The following is a 15,644-nucleotide window of genomic DNA, read 5'->3' as shown; positions in this document are numbered from 1 at the left end:
TGTACAGTGTGTGTTAGTGTGTGTATAGTGTGTACAGTGTGTTATTGTGTACAGTGTGTGTTAGTGTGGGTATAGTGTGTACAATGTGTTATTGTGTACAGTGTGTGTTAGTGTGTGTATAGTGTGTACAGTGTGTTATTGTGTACAGTGTGTGTTAGTGTGGGTATAGTGTGTACAATGTGTTATTGTGTACAGTGTGTGTTAGTGTGTGTATAGTGTGTACAGTGTGTTATTGTGTACAGTGTGTTATTGTGTACAGTGTGTGTTAGTGTGTGTTAGTGTGTACAATGTGTTATTGTGTACAGTGTGTGTTAGTGTGGGTATAGTGTGTACAATGTGTTATTGTGTACAGTGTGTGTTAGTGTGTGTATAGTGTGTACAATGTGTTATTGTGTACAGTGTGTGTTAGTGTGGGTATAGTGTGTACAATGTGTTATTGTGTACAGTGTGTGTTAGTGTGTGTATAGTGTGTACAGTGTGTTATTGTGTACAGTGTGTGTTAGTGTGGGTATAGTGTGTACAATGTGTTATTGTGTACAGTGTGTGTTAGTGTGTACAATGTGTTATTGTGTACAGTGTGTGTTAGTGTGTGTTAGTGTGTACAATGTGTTATTGTGTACAGTGTGTGTTAGTGTGGGTATAGTGTGTACAATGTGTTATTGTGTACAGTGTGTGTTAGTGTGTGTATAGTGTGTACAGTGTGTTATTGTGTACAGTGTGTGTTAGTGTGGGTATAGTGTGTACAATGTGTTATTGTGTACAGTGTGTGTTAGTGTGTGTTAGTGTGTACAATGTGTTATTGTGTACAGTGTGTGTTAGTGTGGGTATAGTGTGTACAATGTGTTATTGTGTACAGTGTGTGTTAGTGTGTGTTAGTGTGTACAATGTGTTATTGTGTACAGTGTGTGTTAGTGTGTGTATAGTGTGTACAAGGTGTTATTGTGTACAGTGTGTGTACAGTGTGTACAGTGTGTTATTGTGTACAGTGTGTGTTAGTGTGGGTATAGTGTGTACAGTGTGTTATTGTGTACAGTGTGTGTTAGTGTGGGTATAGTGTGTAGAGTGTGTTATTGTGTACAGTGTGTTAGTGTGGGTATAGTGTGTACAATGTGTTATTGTGTACAGTGTGTGTTAGTGTGTGTATAGTGTGTACAGTGTGTTATTGTGTACAGTGTGTGTTAGTGTGGGTATAGTGTGTACAGTGTGTTATTGTGTACAGTGTGTGTTAGTGTGGGTATAGTGTGTACAGTGTGTTATTGTGTACAGTGTGTGTTAGTGTGGGTATAGTGTGTACAGTGTGTTATTGTGTACAGTGTGTGTTAGTGTGGGTATAGTGTGTACAGTGTGTTATTGTGTACAGTGTGTGTTAGTGTGTGTTAGTGTGTACAGTGTGTTATTGTGTACAGTGTGTGTTAGTGTGGGTATAGTGTGTACAATGTGTTATTGTGTACAGTGTATGTTAGTGTGTGTATAGTGTACAGTGTGTTATTGTGTACAGTGTGTGTTAGTGTGGGTATAGTGTGTACAGTGTGTTATTGTGTACAGTGTGTGTTAGTGTGTGTATAGTGTGTACAGTGTGTTATTGTGTACAGTGTGTGTTAGTGTGGGTATAGTGTGTACAATGTGTTATTGTGTACAGTGTGTGTTAGTGTGTGTATAGTGTGTACAGTGTGTTATTGTGTACAGTGTGTGTTAGTGTGTGTATAGTGTGTACAATGTGTTATTGTGTACAGTGTGTGTTAGTGTGTGTAGTGTGTACAGTGTGTTATTGTGTACAGTGTGTGTTAGTGTGTGTATAGTGTGTACAGTGTGTTATTGTGTACAGTGTGTGTTAGTGTGTGTTAGTGTGTACAATGTGTTATTGTGTACAGTGTGTGTTAGTGTGGGTATAGTGTGTACAGTGTGTTATTGTGTACAGTGTGTGTTAGTGTGTGTATAGTGTGTACAATGTGTTATTGTGTACAGTGTGTGTTAGTGTGGGTATAGTGTGTACAGTGTGTTATTGTGTACAGTGTGTACAATGTGTTATTGTGTACAGTGTGTGTTAGTGTGGGTATAGTGTGTACAATGTGTTATTGTGTACAGTGTGTGTTAGTGTGTGTTAGTGTGTACAATGTGTTATTGTGTACAGTGTGTGTTAGTGTGGGTATAGTGTGTACAATGTGTTATTGTGTACAGTGTGTGTTAGTGTGTGTATAGTGTGTACAGTGTGTTATTGTGTACAGTGTGTGTTAGTGTGGGTATAGTGTGTACAGTGTGTTATTGTGTACAGTGTGTGTTAGTGTGGGTATAGTGTGTACAGTGTGTGTTAGTGTGGGTATAGTGTGTACAATGTGTTATTGTGTACAGTGTGTGTTAGTGTGTGTTAGTGTGTACAATGTGTTATTGTGTACAGTGTGTGTTAGTGTGTGTTAGTGTGTACAATGTGTTATTGTGTACAGTGTGTGTTAGTGTGGGTATAGTGTGTACAGTGTGTTATTGTGTACAGTGTGTGTTAGTGTGGGTATAGTGTGTACAGTGTGTTATTGTGTACAGTGTGTGTTAGTGTGGGTATAGTGTGTACAATGTGTTATTGTGTACAGTGTGTGTTAGTGTGTGTTAGTGTGTACAATGTGTTATTGTGTACAGTGTGTGTTAGTGTGTGTTAGTGTGTACAATGTGTTATTGTGTACAGTGTGTGTTAGTGTGGGTATAGTGTGTACAATGTGTTATTGTGTACAGTGTGTGTTAGTGTGTGTTAGTGTGTACAATGTGTTATTGTGTACAGTGTGTGTTAGTGTGGGTATAGTGTGTACAATGTGTTATTGTGTACAGTGTGTGTTAGTGTGGGTATAGTGTGTACAATGTGTTATTGTGTACAGTGTGTGTTAGTGTGTGTTAGTGTGTGCAATGTGTTATTGTGTACAGTGTGTGTTAGTGTGGGTATAGTGTGTACAATGTGTTATTGTGTACAGTGTGTGTTAGTGTGGGTATAGTGTGTACAATGTGTTATTGTGTACAGTGTGTGTTAGTGTGTGTTAGTGTGTACAATGTGTTATTGTGTACAGTGTGTGTTAGTGTGTGTTAGTGTGTTCAATGTGTTATTGTGTACAGTGTGTGTTAGTGTGTGTATAGTGTGTACAGTGTGTTATTGTGTACAGTGTGTGTTAGTGTGGGTATAGTGTGTACAATGTGTTATTGTGTACAGTGTGTGTTAGTGTGGGTATAGTGTGTACAGTGTGTTATTGTGTACAGTGTGTGTTAGTGTGTGTTAGTGTGTACAGTGTGTTATTGTGTACAGTGTGTGTTAGTGTGGGTATAGTGTGTACAATGTGTTATTGTGTACAGTGTGTGTTAGTGTGTGTATAGTGTACAGTGTGTTATTGTGTACAGTGTGTGTTAGTGTGGGTATAGTGTGTACAGTGTGTTATTGTGTACAGTGTGTGTTAGTGTGTGTATAGTGTGTACAGTGTGTTATTGTGTACAGTGTGTGTTAGTGTGGGTATAGTGTGTACAATGTGTTATTGTGTACAGTGTGTGTTAGTGTGTGTATAGTGTGTACAGTGTGTTATTGTGTACAGTGTGTGTTAGTGTGTGTATAGTGTGTACAATGTGTTATTGTGTACAGTGTGTGTTAGTGTGTGTAGTGTGTACAGTGTGTTATTGTGTACAGTGTGTGTTAGTGTGTGTATAGTGTGTACAGTGTGTTATTGTGTACAGTGTGTGTTAGTGTGGGTATAGTGTGTACAATGTGTTATTGTGTACAGTGTGTGTTAGTGTGTGTATAGTGTACAGTGTGTTATTGTGTACAGTGTGTGTTAGTGTGGGTATAGTGTGTACAGTGTGTTATTGTGTACAGTGTGTGTTAGTGTGTGTATAGTGTGTACAGTGTGTTATTGTGTACAGTGTGTGTTAGTGTGGGTATAGTGTGTACAATGTGTTATTGTGTACAGTGTGTGTTAGTGTGTGTATAGTGTGTACAGTGTGTTATTGTGTACAGTGTGTGTTAGTGTGTGTATAGTGTGTACAATGTGTTATTGTGTACAGTGTGTGTTAGTGTGTGTAGTGTGTACAGTGTGTTATTGTGTACAGTGTGTGTTAGTGTGTGTATAGTGTGTACAGTGTGTTATTGTGTACAGTGTGTGTTAGTGTGTGTTAGTGTGTACAATGTGTTATTGTGTACAGTGTGTGTTAGTGTGGGTATAGTGTGTACAGTGTGTTATTGTGTACAGTGTGTGTTAGTGTGTGTATAGTGTGTACAATGTGTTATTGTGTACAGTGTGTGTTAGTGTGGGTATAGTGTGTACAGTGTGTTATTGTGTACAGTGTGTGTTAGTGTGTGTTAGTGTGTACAATGTGTTATTGTGTACAGTGTGTGTTAGTGTGGGTATAGTGTGTACAATGTGTTATTGTGTACAGTGTGTGTTAGTGTGTGTTAGTGTGTACAATGTGTTATTGTGTACAGTGTGTGTTAGTGTGGGTATAGTGTGTACAATGTGTTATTGTGTACAGTGTGTGTTAGTGTGTGTATAGTGTGTACAGTGTGTTATTGTGTACAGTGTGTGTTAGTGTGGGTATAGTGTGTACAGTGTGTTATTGTGTACAGTGTGTGTTAGTGTGGGTATAGTGTGTACAGTGTTTTATTGTGTACAGTGTGTGTTAGTGTGGGTATAGTGTGTACAGTGTGTTATTGTGTACAGTGTGTGTTAGTGTGGGTATAGTGTGTACAATGTGTTATTGTGTACAGTGTGTGTTAGTGTGTGTTAGTGTGTACAATGTGTTATTGTGTACAGTGTGTGTTAGTGTGTGTTAGTGTGTACAATGTGTTATTGTGTACAGTGTGTGTTAGTGTGGGTATAGTGTGTACAGTGTGTTATTGTGTACAGTGTGTGTTAGTGTGGGTATAGTGTGTACAGTGTGTTATTGTGTACAGTGTGTGTTAGTGTGGGTATAGTGTGTACAATGTGTTATTGTGTACAGTGTGTGTTAGTGTGTGTTAGTGTGTACAATGTGTTATTGTGTACAGTGTGTGTTAGTGTGGGTATAGTGTGTACAATGTGTTATTGTGTACAGTGTGTGTTAGTGTGTGTATAGTGTGTACAATGTGTTATTGTGTACAGTGTGTGTTAGTGTGTGTTAGTGTGTACAATGTGTTATTGTGTACAGTGTGTGTTAGTGTGGGTATAGTGTGTACAATGTGTTATTGTGTACAGTGTGTGTTAGTGTGGGTATAGTGTGTACAATGTGTTATTGTGTACAGTGTGTGTTAGTGTGTGTTAGTGTGTACAATGTGTTATTGTGTACAGTGTGTGTTAGTGTGGGTATAGTGTGTACAATGTGTTATTGTGTACAGTGTGTGTTAGTGTGGGTATAGTGTGTACAATGTGTTATTGTGTACAGTGTGTGTTAGTGTGTACAATGTGTTATTGTGTACAGTGTGTGTTAGTGTGTGTTAGTGTGTACAATGTGTTATTGTGTACAGTGTGTGTTAGTGTGTGTATAGTGTGTACAGTGTGTTATTGTGTACAGTGTGTGTTAGTGTGGGTATAGTGTGTACAATGTGTTATTGTGTACAGTGTGTGTTAGTGTGTGTATAGTGTGTACAGTGTGTTATTGTGTACAGTGTGTGTTAGTGTGTGTATAGTGTGTACAGTGTGTTATTGTGTACAGTGTGTGTTAGTGTGTGTATAGTGTGTACAGTGTGTTATTGTGTACAGTGTGTGTTAGTGTGGGTATAGTGTGTACAATGTGTTATTGTGTACAGTGTGTGTTAGTGTGTGTTAGTGTGTACAATGTGTTATTGTGTACAGTGTGTGTTAGTGTGGGTATAGTGTGTACAGTGTGTTATTGTGTACAGTGTGTTATTGTGTACAGTGTGTGTTAGTGTGTGTATAGTGTGTACAGTGTGTTATTGTGTACAGTGTGTGTTAGTGTGGGTATAGTGTGTACAATGTGTTATTGTGTACAGTGTGTGTTAGTGTGGGTATAGTGTGTACAGTGTGTTATTGTGTACAGTGTGTGTTAGTGTGGGTATAGTGTGTACAATGTGTTATTGTGTACAGTGTGTGTTAGTGTGGGTATAGTGTGTACAGTGTGTTATTGTGTACAGTGTGTGTTAGTGTGGGTATAGTGTGTACAGTGTGTTATTGTGTACAGTGTGTGTTAGTGTGGGTATAGTGTGTACAGTGTGTTATTGTGTACAGTGTGTGTTAGTGTGGGTATAGTGTGTACAGTGTGTTATTGTGTACAGTGTGTGTTAGTGTGTACACTATGTGGTGTGTACAGTTTGTTATGGTAGTGTGTGTTAGTGTGTGTTACTGTGTACAGTCTGTTATTTGTCAGTTCTAAAGTTTTGTTACACAGGGAGACATAGGAAGTTGTAATTAATTGAAACTAATCCCTAGACTTCTGTTTAAAGTTTGCTATTTTAAAATGTTCTTTGTTTTTTTCTCATGAGAAAAAATACACACATGAATTCAGATTCTGTTTTGAAGTAAAAATTCACTTTAAATGCATTTAACATAAAAATCTACACACAGTCCTCATGACTTTTGTTCTTTTTTACAGAGCTGGTTGCTGAAAGCAACTAATGACAACAGCTACACTGTGGTGGAGTTCATTCCATTTCACCCTTTGAAGTAACACACACACACACATACACACACAATCTGTGGTTCCAGTCTGCACGCTAACACGTCTCACATATGTCTGATGTGTACAGCTCAATCTCCCGCTTCTGGTTCTCTGAGTCTGACCTTCTGCAGTCGATTTCTCACCAGGGTTTGTCTACATGATCAAACTAAACTTTTGTCCTTGTTTCTCATAATTAGCCTCTACAGCTGAGAGTGTCATGGTTTAGAAGGGAAGATGGCTGGAGCTTCACTGCTCATCTTCTCTTGCTGTCTTTGTAGCTGTTTAACACCAGGCCATGATGTCATTGTAAATCTGCTGTTTACTGAACGAAGCGTGTCTTCTCTCAATCAAAGTCCTACTTTCAAACCTGGACCTGTGTCACTGTGTCTCATTATATTCATCTGTAAGGAGTGTGTGTATTAAACACAGTGTAGCTGTGACTCCTCTGCTGTTTATAATATTTGTTATTAAAGACTGAGTCTCTGTTCTTCCACTAGGGGGCAGAATGGAGTAATAATCTCAGGGCTGTAAACTCAACTACTGACAGAATGTGCTGATGATGTATTTTTTCCTTAACAAGCTGAAGGTTTAACACTGTAACCTTGTCTCTGTGTTACTGATCAATAAAACTATTTTATAAAGTACTTTGGGGTCATCTGAGTCAAAAAGATCACAGGACAAATCCTGTTCAGAGATTTTATACAGTAGTTCCCATGTGTAATTTAAATGAATTTCACTTTAAATGTAAATTATTGTAAGAGCTGAGTATCACACAAATGGCCTGGTGATACTGTCGTTTACCTGGATGTCCTTAAATGGTAATCACGGTCACATACACCTTGGCTTGGTTTTGTTATAAGTGATATCACCCAAATGGTCGGTCACCCAAATACTAAATGTTAATCATGTATACCCTTTGTTCAGTGATTGTCCTTGATGTCTTGCTGCTGCTCCTATTCTAATAATTGATTGGAGTAAGTGTTCTAAATGTTTGGTAAGGCTGCTTTAAGCCAACGTAAAACTATTATACCAATAAACTGAATTGAATTAAACATATTTCTATATGATATCTAAGCCTTTTTGGGAGTAAGCTCTTTCAGACGTGTACTGTGGCGTTGAATCTGGGTTGAGGAGGTCTGGAGTTTCTTACAGTCCCCCTTTTGATGCTTTTAGCCCGAAAGCATCCCATCACTTCTTTTACACAAATTACACTTCCCATCTCGGGCAGGTGCCCAGTAACAGTGAAGCCCTGCAGTAGGATGTTCGTCTTCGGCCCTCAGAGAATTTTACCTGTCACAGAGACATCACTTCATGCACACTGGTTATGGCTCCATTCCACTAGGCAAACTTATCACAATGTTTCTTCTGCTTTGGGCAGTCTGGTATCTTTACTGCTGTCAGGAGGTCCACCATCCTGGTCCATCACCACATCTCTATTTTTTTTTGTTAGGGAATCTGAAAAACACTTGCAAAAATAATGAATTTATGCCTCCTTCCCACACACAATGCAGAACACCTTACAAACACATACAATACACACTTGGCCGTTCATGAATGCCTTCAGATTTGTATGGTTTTTAATTGATCGTTGTGGGACCATCTGTTAACAGGTTGTTGGTATTTAGTTTTGTGGCAGAGCTTGTAAGCTGAATCTCTGCATGGTCTCACCTAGTTAGCAGACCATGGGTCCTCAGGTTGATAGTTCTTTACCATTACCTCGTCACTAGTTTCAAATTTGTGATGATGCACTTCCTGAACAAAAGACATCTTGTGTTTCTGACCATGCCAAATTTGCTGAGTTATGCATATTCTTAAGCTCCTTACTCAGTTTGTTTAGAGTCATAAGGGGGTGATCTTTTCTTCCTATTTCCACTATCATGGCCCTCCACTATCATTTCCTTTGCCCCCGCGGCCTCTATTCCTATCAAGCAGTTCCACACCTACTGCCTTTGGTGCCAAGGTCATTGGTTCCTCCCCTCCCTCACAAGTGTGCACAGCTGCAGTAGACTGAACTGGTGCCATGGGAAATTCAACTGTACAGTCAGAGTACTGACCAAGGACTGACCGAGAATCTCTTTCTATGTTCTTATCACTATCTTTTTACAAATCTAGCAACTGCGTTACACAATGTTCCATTTTTCATCAGAAATTGAATTGAAGCAATCTTTGCTTCCTCCAATTCACTGGACAATGTTTCCACAGATGACTTTAGCATGGTGTTGTTAATTCTAAGAACTGCAATCTTATTCTGCATCCTGACCTTTTCATTTTTCCAGATTGTTTCACTAGCCTGGAAATTTCTTTTACAAATTAGCCTGTCATCGAGTCTAGATTGACGATGCTCATTTTCAGCTTTTAACTGCATCTAGAGTCTCCTAGTTACTCTGTGTGAGGCAAGAACTGCTTGAAGTGCATTGGCAATTTTAACTTTTTTGTTCTTAGGCATTTTGGGTTCATTTTCATTTTCAAACTCACTCATACGGCTTATCAACAATGTTCTCCATTCCATCAAACATTGCCTGAGTGCTTAGCGATGTACTTAACAATCATCTCTTCCATTTTCACAATCTTACTGAATTAATAAGAGTAATTCAATAACTACACACACATTATTGACTGAATGTTATCTAGTTACTTTAAGATACCTGTTAGGCTGTTTATTCACAGCTCCAGTACTTTGGACTACGTCTGGCTTTTAAACTTGAAAGTCTTACTGGTGCGGACACAACCATACTTCGTCAGGCCTTAAGTCCACCTTCAGTAACACTCACAATTCACAAACAACACTAACAAACAGTTTGAAATGTAACACTGTCACAGTACGTCAGACAGAACGTGTTATATTTTAAAACAGTCTACTTAGACACAGTACTTTTGGCTTAAAACTAAAGTTTAAAACACTGTCACAGTACATCAGACAAAACCACACTACTCGGGTTATTGTTTTAAACTTGACAGAGGCGCGGTGTGTCAGGCTCGCTTCAGTTACTTTAGAAACCTGTACACTTAAGCACTTTGCTTCAGTTACTTTAGAAACCTGTACACTTAAGCACTTTGCTTCAGTTACTTTAGAAACCTGTACACTTAAGCACTTTGCTTCAGTTACTTTAGAAACGACGATTCCAATACAACTCTGTCATCTCAGTGCGTTGGGTTGATTCAGTTCCGTTAGAATTTCAAACAGAATTGTACAGAATAGGATTAAGAACTCCTCCTGCTTCTGCTCAATAACTCTACTCAAAATTCTGCCCTTAACTTTTTCTTTTTTTTTAACTAGGGGGTTTCCTAAATAAAACAGTGCAAAAGAAGAAAAATTGTTTTTTCTTACCCTTTCCTGCTTTTTCGGAAATCCTTCCTGGCTGGCTTGCCAATGTAAGAAAAATAAAATGGTGATACTGTCGTCTAGCTGGATGTCCTTAAATAGTAATCATGGTCACATACACCTTGGCTTGGTATTGTTATAGGTGTTATCAGGCCGTACTAAATGGTAATCACAGTCATGTATACCCTTTGTTCAGTGATGGTCCTTCTTGCTGCTGCTCCCATACTAATAATTGGTTGATTTAAGTATTCTAAATGTTTGGTAAGGCTGCTTTAAGCCAATGTAAAACTACTATACCGATACCGAATAAACTGAATTGAATTAAACATACTCCTATATGATATGGAAGCCTTTTTGGAAATGAGCTCTTTCAGATGTGTTCAGTGAAGTGGAATCTGGGTTGAGGCAGTCTGTAGTTTCTTACAGCATCAGGAAGAGATGAAAAAAGCTTCTGTTTAAATTTTGCTATGATCATAAATACACACATGAATTCAGATTTTATTTTGAAATAAAAATTAATTTAAATGCATTTAATAGACAAATCTACACACAGTCCTCATGACTTTTGTTCTGTTTTACAGAGCTGGTTGCCGACAGAGACTAATGACAACGGCTACACTGTGGTGGAGTTTGTTCCATTTCACCCTCTGAAGTAACACACACACACACACACACACAGGTAACTGTTTTTTATAAGCCGTACTGCATGGTTGTGGTTCCAGTCTGCACACTAACACGTCTCACCCACGTCTGATGTGTACAGCTTCATCTTCCGCTTGATTTCTCACCAGGTTTTCTCAAAATGATCAAACTAAACCTTTGTCTGTGTTTCTCATAATTGAGCCGTCTCAACGTTGAGAGTGTCGTGGTTCAGAAGGGAAGATGGCTGGATCTTCTCTTGCTGTCTTTGTAGCTGTTTAACACCAGGCCATGATGTCATGGAAGTGTGTGAATAAAAACAGTGTAGCTGTGACTCCTCTGCTGTTTATAATATTTGTTTTTAAAGACTGAGTCTCTGTTCTTCCACTAGGGGGCAGAATGGAGTAATAATCTCAGGGCTGTAAACTCAGCTACTGACAGAATGTGCTGATGATGTAATTCTTCATTAACAAGCTGAAGATTTAACACCTTATCTGTGTCTCTTTCTAAAATAACTAAATAAGGAGTTTCACATCAACCAGACACCATAAAGTCATCATTTAGTGATGAACTGCAGTGTGTTCATGTTCATTGTGTAGGAGATATTGTGTGTTCAGTTGGGTTCAGTTTGTGGATTCAGAATGTATCTCAGATTAATGCAGATAAATGAACACCTTCATCAGGAGATGCTGAAGTGTTACTGATCAATAAAACTATTTTTTTGTTCACCCAACATCAGACAGTGAACTGTGAGTCTTAACCTAACGTGAGTTCGACACCACGACCCTCAGCAATCCCCAAAACCAGGGGAACTAAACTGAAGGGATTTATAATTGTTTATCAATAAATAAATTCACGACATTGGTGAAATCTCTACTAAACTATCTGAGGATTTATGAAGATGTTTTTCTACACACATGAAGTTCTTTCTGGTCTGTACATCAGGAAGAGATGAAAAAAGCTTGCGGTCAGAGCGAGTTGAACTGCCACTTCCCCTCAGTCCTGCAGCTGTAAATGTGTTCAGAACTGAAGCTTCTTCACTGATCAAGTTTCATCATGAAGAATTTACTCCACATTTACTTCTGTAAGTTTATTTCCTCTAGTTCAATTACTGATCATATTTAATGAAGACATTCCTGGACTGATACATTTCTGTATTTGTAAATAAACAGCAAATCACAAGTCAGGATTTTTTTCTAGATCTACTTGTGTGCTGTGGAGCTGCTGAATGTTTCACAGAGAAGTCGGTCAGTTTGGGACAAAATGTGACCCTAAAGTGTGAGGTGTCTGTAAGAGACGTGTTCTGGTTCCTGATGAAGCCGTCAGAAGCTCCAGTATATATATTACGCTCTTTCTCTGACAAATCTCTGTCAGCAGATTACAGAAACACAACCTTCAGCAAGAGATTCTCACTGCAGTATAACAGCAGTTTATTTATACACAATATCAGTACTAATGAATTAGGAGTCTATTATTGTATTCAGACTCAAAAAGCTTCACCTCCAGACATCAGCAGTGGAATCAGACTTTACATCCAGAATCAGATTTTACATCCAGAGTCAGCTGGTGAGTTTATTTATTTCAATATTTTACAGCATTTTAATTTGATAAATTAATACTTCATTATTATTGATCTTTATTATTTTTCCAGAGAATCAGACGAGGAAGACTGAAGAGTGTCAGAATCAGATGTCTGATAAAACTGGAGAGATCAGACTCTGGAGAAATCTCTTCATCATAGTGGGAATGGTGATCGGTGTTGTGATTCTTTCAGTCACAGGTGAGTTCCAAATCATTTCCTCTGTCCAGTGTGTAGAAATGATGATAGAATCTACACTGACTGAATCCAGCACAGGTTTCATCACTTTGTTTATATGAAGAAATGATTTTTATAGCAGTATGATCCAAATCTATCACTCCATCTAAAATCCCAGCATCAGTGATACACTCAGCTGGATTTATTCCCAATGTGTGGTGATGTTTTAGTCTCCATCACAAGCTGCTGTGGAAAAACCAAATCTCCAAACTGTGATGTGAAGCTTCTAGAAGTCACTGGAACACAGGTACATTCACTGGATAGAAATCCACACTGAGCACTCTGTTATTACACAACCTTACTGTCTACAGTGTGTGTTAGTGTGGGTATAGTGTGTACAGTGTGTTATTGTGTACAGTGTGTTATTGTGTACAGTGTGTGTTAGTGTGTGTATAGTGTGTACAGTGTGTTATTGTGTACAGTGTGTGTTAGTGTGGGTATAGTGTGTACAGTGTGTTATTGTGTACAGTGTGTGTTAGTGTGTGTATAGTGTGTACAGTGTGTTATTGTGTACAGTGTGTGTTAGTGTGGGTATAGTGTGTACAGTGTGTTATTGTGTACAGTGTGTGTTAGTGTGTGTATAGTGTGTACAGTGTGTTATTGTGTACAGTGTGTGTTAGTGTGTGTATAGTGTGTACAGTGTGTTATTGTGTACAGTGTGTGTTAGTGTGTGTATAGTGTGTACAGTGTGTTATTGTGTACAGTGTGTGTTAGTGTGTGTATAGTGTGTACAGTGTGTTATTGTGTACAGTGTGTGTTAGTGTGTGTATAGTGTGTACAATGTGTTATTGTGTACAGTGTGTGTTAGTGTGGGTATAGTGTGCACAATGTGTTATTGTGTACAGTGTGTGTTAGTGTGTGTATAGTGTGTACAATGTGTTATTGTGTACAGTGTGTGTTAGTGTGTGTATAGTGTGTACAATGTGTTATTGTGTACAGTGTGTGTTAGTGTGTGTATAGTCTGTACAATGTGTTATTGTGTACAGTGTGTGTTAGTGTGTGTATAGTGTGCACAATGTGTTATTGTGTACAGTGTGTGTTAGTGTGTGTATAGTGTGTACAATGTGTTATTGTGTACAGTGTGTGTTAGTGTAGGTATAGTGTGTACAATGTGTTATTGTGTACAGTGTGTGTTAGTGTGTGTATAGTCTGTACAATGTGTTATTGTGTACAGTGTGTGTTAGTGTGTGTATAGTGTGTACAATGTGTTATTGTGTACAGTGTGTGTTAGTGTGTGTATAGTGTGTACAATGTGTTATTGTGTACAGTGTGTGTTAGTGTGTGTATAGTGTGTACAATGTGTTATTGTGTACAGTGTGTGTTAGTGTGTGTATAGTGTGTACAATGTGTTATTGTGTACAGTGTGTGTTAGTGTGTGTATAGTGTGTACAATGTGTTATTGTGTACAGTGTGTGTTAGTGTGTGTATAGTGTGTACAGTGTGTTATTGTGTACAGTGTGTTAGTGTGTGTATAGTGTGTACAATGTGTTATTGTGTACAGTGTGTGTTAGTGTGTGTATAGTGTGTACAGTGTGTTATTGTGTACAGTGTGTGTTAGTGTGTGTATAGTGTGTACAGTGTGTTATTGTGTACAGTGTGTGTTAGTGTGTGTATAGTCTGTACAATGTGTTATTGTGTACAGTGTGTGTTAGTGTGTGTATAGTGTGTACAATGTGTTATTGTGTACAGTGTGTGTTAGTGTGTGTATAGTGTGTACAATGTGTTATTGTGTACAGTGTGTGTTAGTGTGTGTATAGTGTGTACAATGTGTTATTGTGTACAGTGTGTGTTAGTGTGTGTATAGTGTGTACAGTGTGTTATTGTGTACAGTGTGTGTTAGTGTGGGTATAGTGTGTACAGTGTGTTATTGTGTACAGTGTGTGTTAGTGTGTGTATAGTGTGTACAGTGTGTTATTGTGTACAGTGTGTGTTAGTGTGTGTATAGTGTGTACAGTGTGTTATTGTGTACAGTGTGTGTTAGTGTGTGTATAGTGTGTACAATGTGTTATTGTGTACAGTGTGTGTTAGTGTGTGTATAGTGTGTACAATGTGTTATTGTGTACAGTGTGTGTTAGTGTGTGTATAGTGTGTACAATGTGTTATTGTGTACAGTGTGTGTTAGTGTGTGTATAGTGTGTACAATGTGTTATTGTGTACAGTGTGTGTTAGTGTGTGTATAGTGTGTACAATGTGTTATTGTGTACAGTGTGTGTTAGTGTGTGTATAGTGTGTACAATGTGTTATTGTGTACAGTGTGTGTTAGTGTGTGTATAGTGTGTACAGTGTGTTATTGTGTACAGTGTGTGTTAGTGTGTGTATAGTGTGTACAGTGTGTTATTGTGTACAGTGTGTGTATAGTGTGTACAGTGTGTTATTGTGTACAGTGTGTGTTAGTGTGTGTATAGTGTGTACAATGTGTTATTGTGTACAGTGTGTTAGTGTGTGTATAGTGTGAACAATGTGTTATTGTGTACAGTGTGTGTTAGTGTGGGTATAGTGTGTACAGTGTGTTATTGTGTACAGTGTGTGTTAGTGTGGGTATAGTGTGTACAATGTGTTATTGTGTACAGTGTGTGTTAGTGTGTGTATAGTGTGTACAATGTGTTATTGTGTACAGTGTGTGTTAGTGTGTGTATAGTGTGTACAATGTGTTATTGTGTACAGTGTGTGTTAGTGTGTGTATAGTGTGTACAATGTGTTATTGTGTACAGTGTGTGTTAGTGTGTGTATAGTGTGTACAATGTGTTATTGTGTACAGTGTGTGTTAGTGTGGGTATAGTGTGTACAATGTGTTATTGTGTACAGTGTGTGTTAGTGTGGGTATAGTGTGTACAATGTGTTATTGTGTACAGTGTGTGTTAGTGTGTGTATAGTGTGCACAATGTGTTATTGTGTACAGTGTGTGTTAGTGTGTGTATAGTGTGCACAATGTGTTATTGTGTACAGTGTGTGTTAGTGTGTGTATAGTGTGCACAATGTGTTATTGTGTACAGTGTGTTAGTGTGTGTTAGTGTGCACAATGTGTTATTGTGTACAGTGTGTGTTAGTGTGTGTATAGTGTGCACAATCTGTTATTGTGTACAGTGTGTGTTAGTGTGTGTATAGTCTGTACAATGTGTTATTGTGTACAGTGTGTGTTAGTGTGGGTATAGTGTGTACAGTGTGTTATTGTGTACAGTGTGTGTTAGTGTGTGTATAGTGTGTAGAATGTGTTATTGTGTACAGTGTGTTAGTGTGTGTATAGTGTGCACAATG

General features: G+C 38.3%; 1 protein-coding gene across 1 annotated transcript in view; it reads left to right on the top strand.

Annotated features, from left to right (window-relative positions):
* The window catches only part of LOC131347568 (myelin-oligodendrocyte glycoprotein-like), a 38,662-nt gene extending 31,108 nt beyond the window's left edge, over positions 1-7,554 (top strand). Inside the window, exon 12 of the transcript XR_009203795.1 lies at positions 6,547-7,554. The gene's annotated coding sequence lies outside the window, so the exon portion shown is untranslated. The remainder of the gene's footprint in view (positions 1-6,546) is intronic.
* Positions 7,555-15,644: the final 8,090 nt, after the last annotated feature.

Source organism: Hemibagrus wyckioides, linkage group LG27, assembly GCF_019097595.1.
Source record: "Hemibagrus wyckioides isolate EC202008001 linkage group LG27, SWU_Hwy_1.0, whole genome shotgun sequence".
Lineage (NCBI taxonomy): Eukaryota > Metazoa > Chordata > Actinopteri > Siluriformes > Bagridae > Hemibagrus > Hemibagrus wyckioides.
The sequence above is the reverse complement of the archived record's forward strand: the minus strand, read 5'-3'. Positions and strand labels throughout refer to the sequence as shown.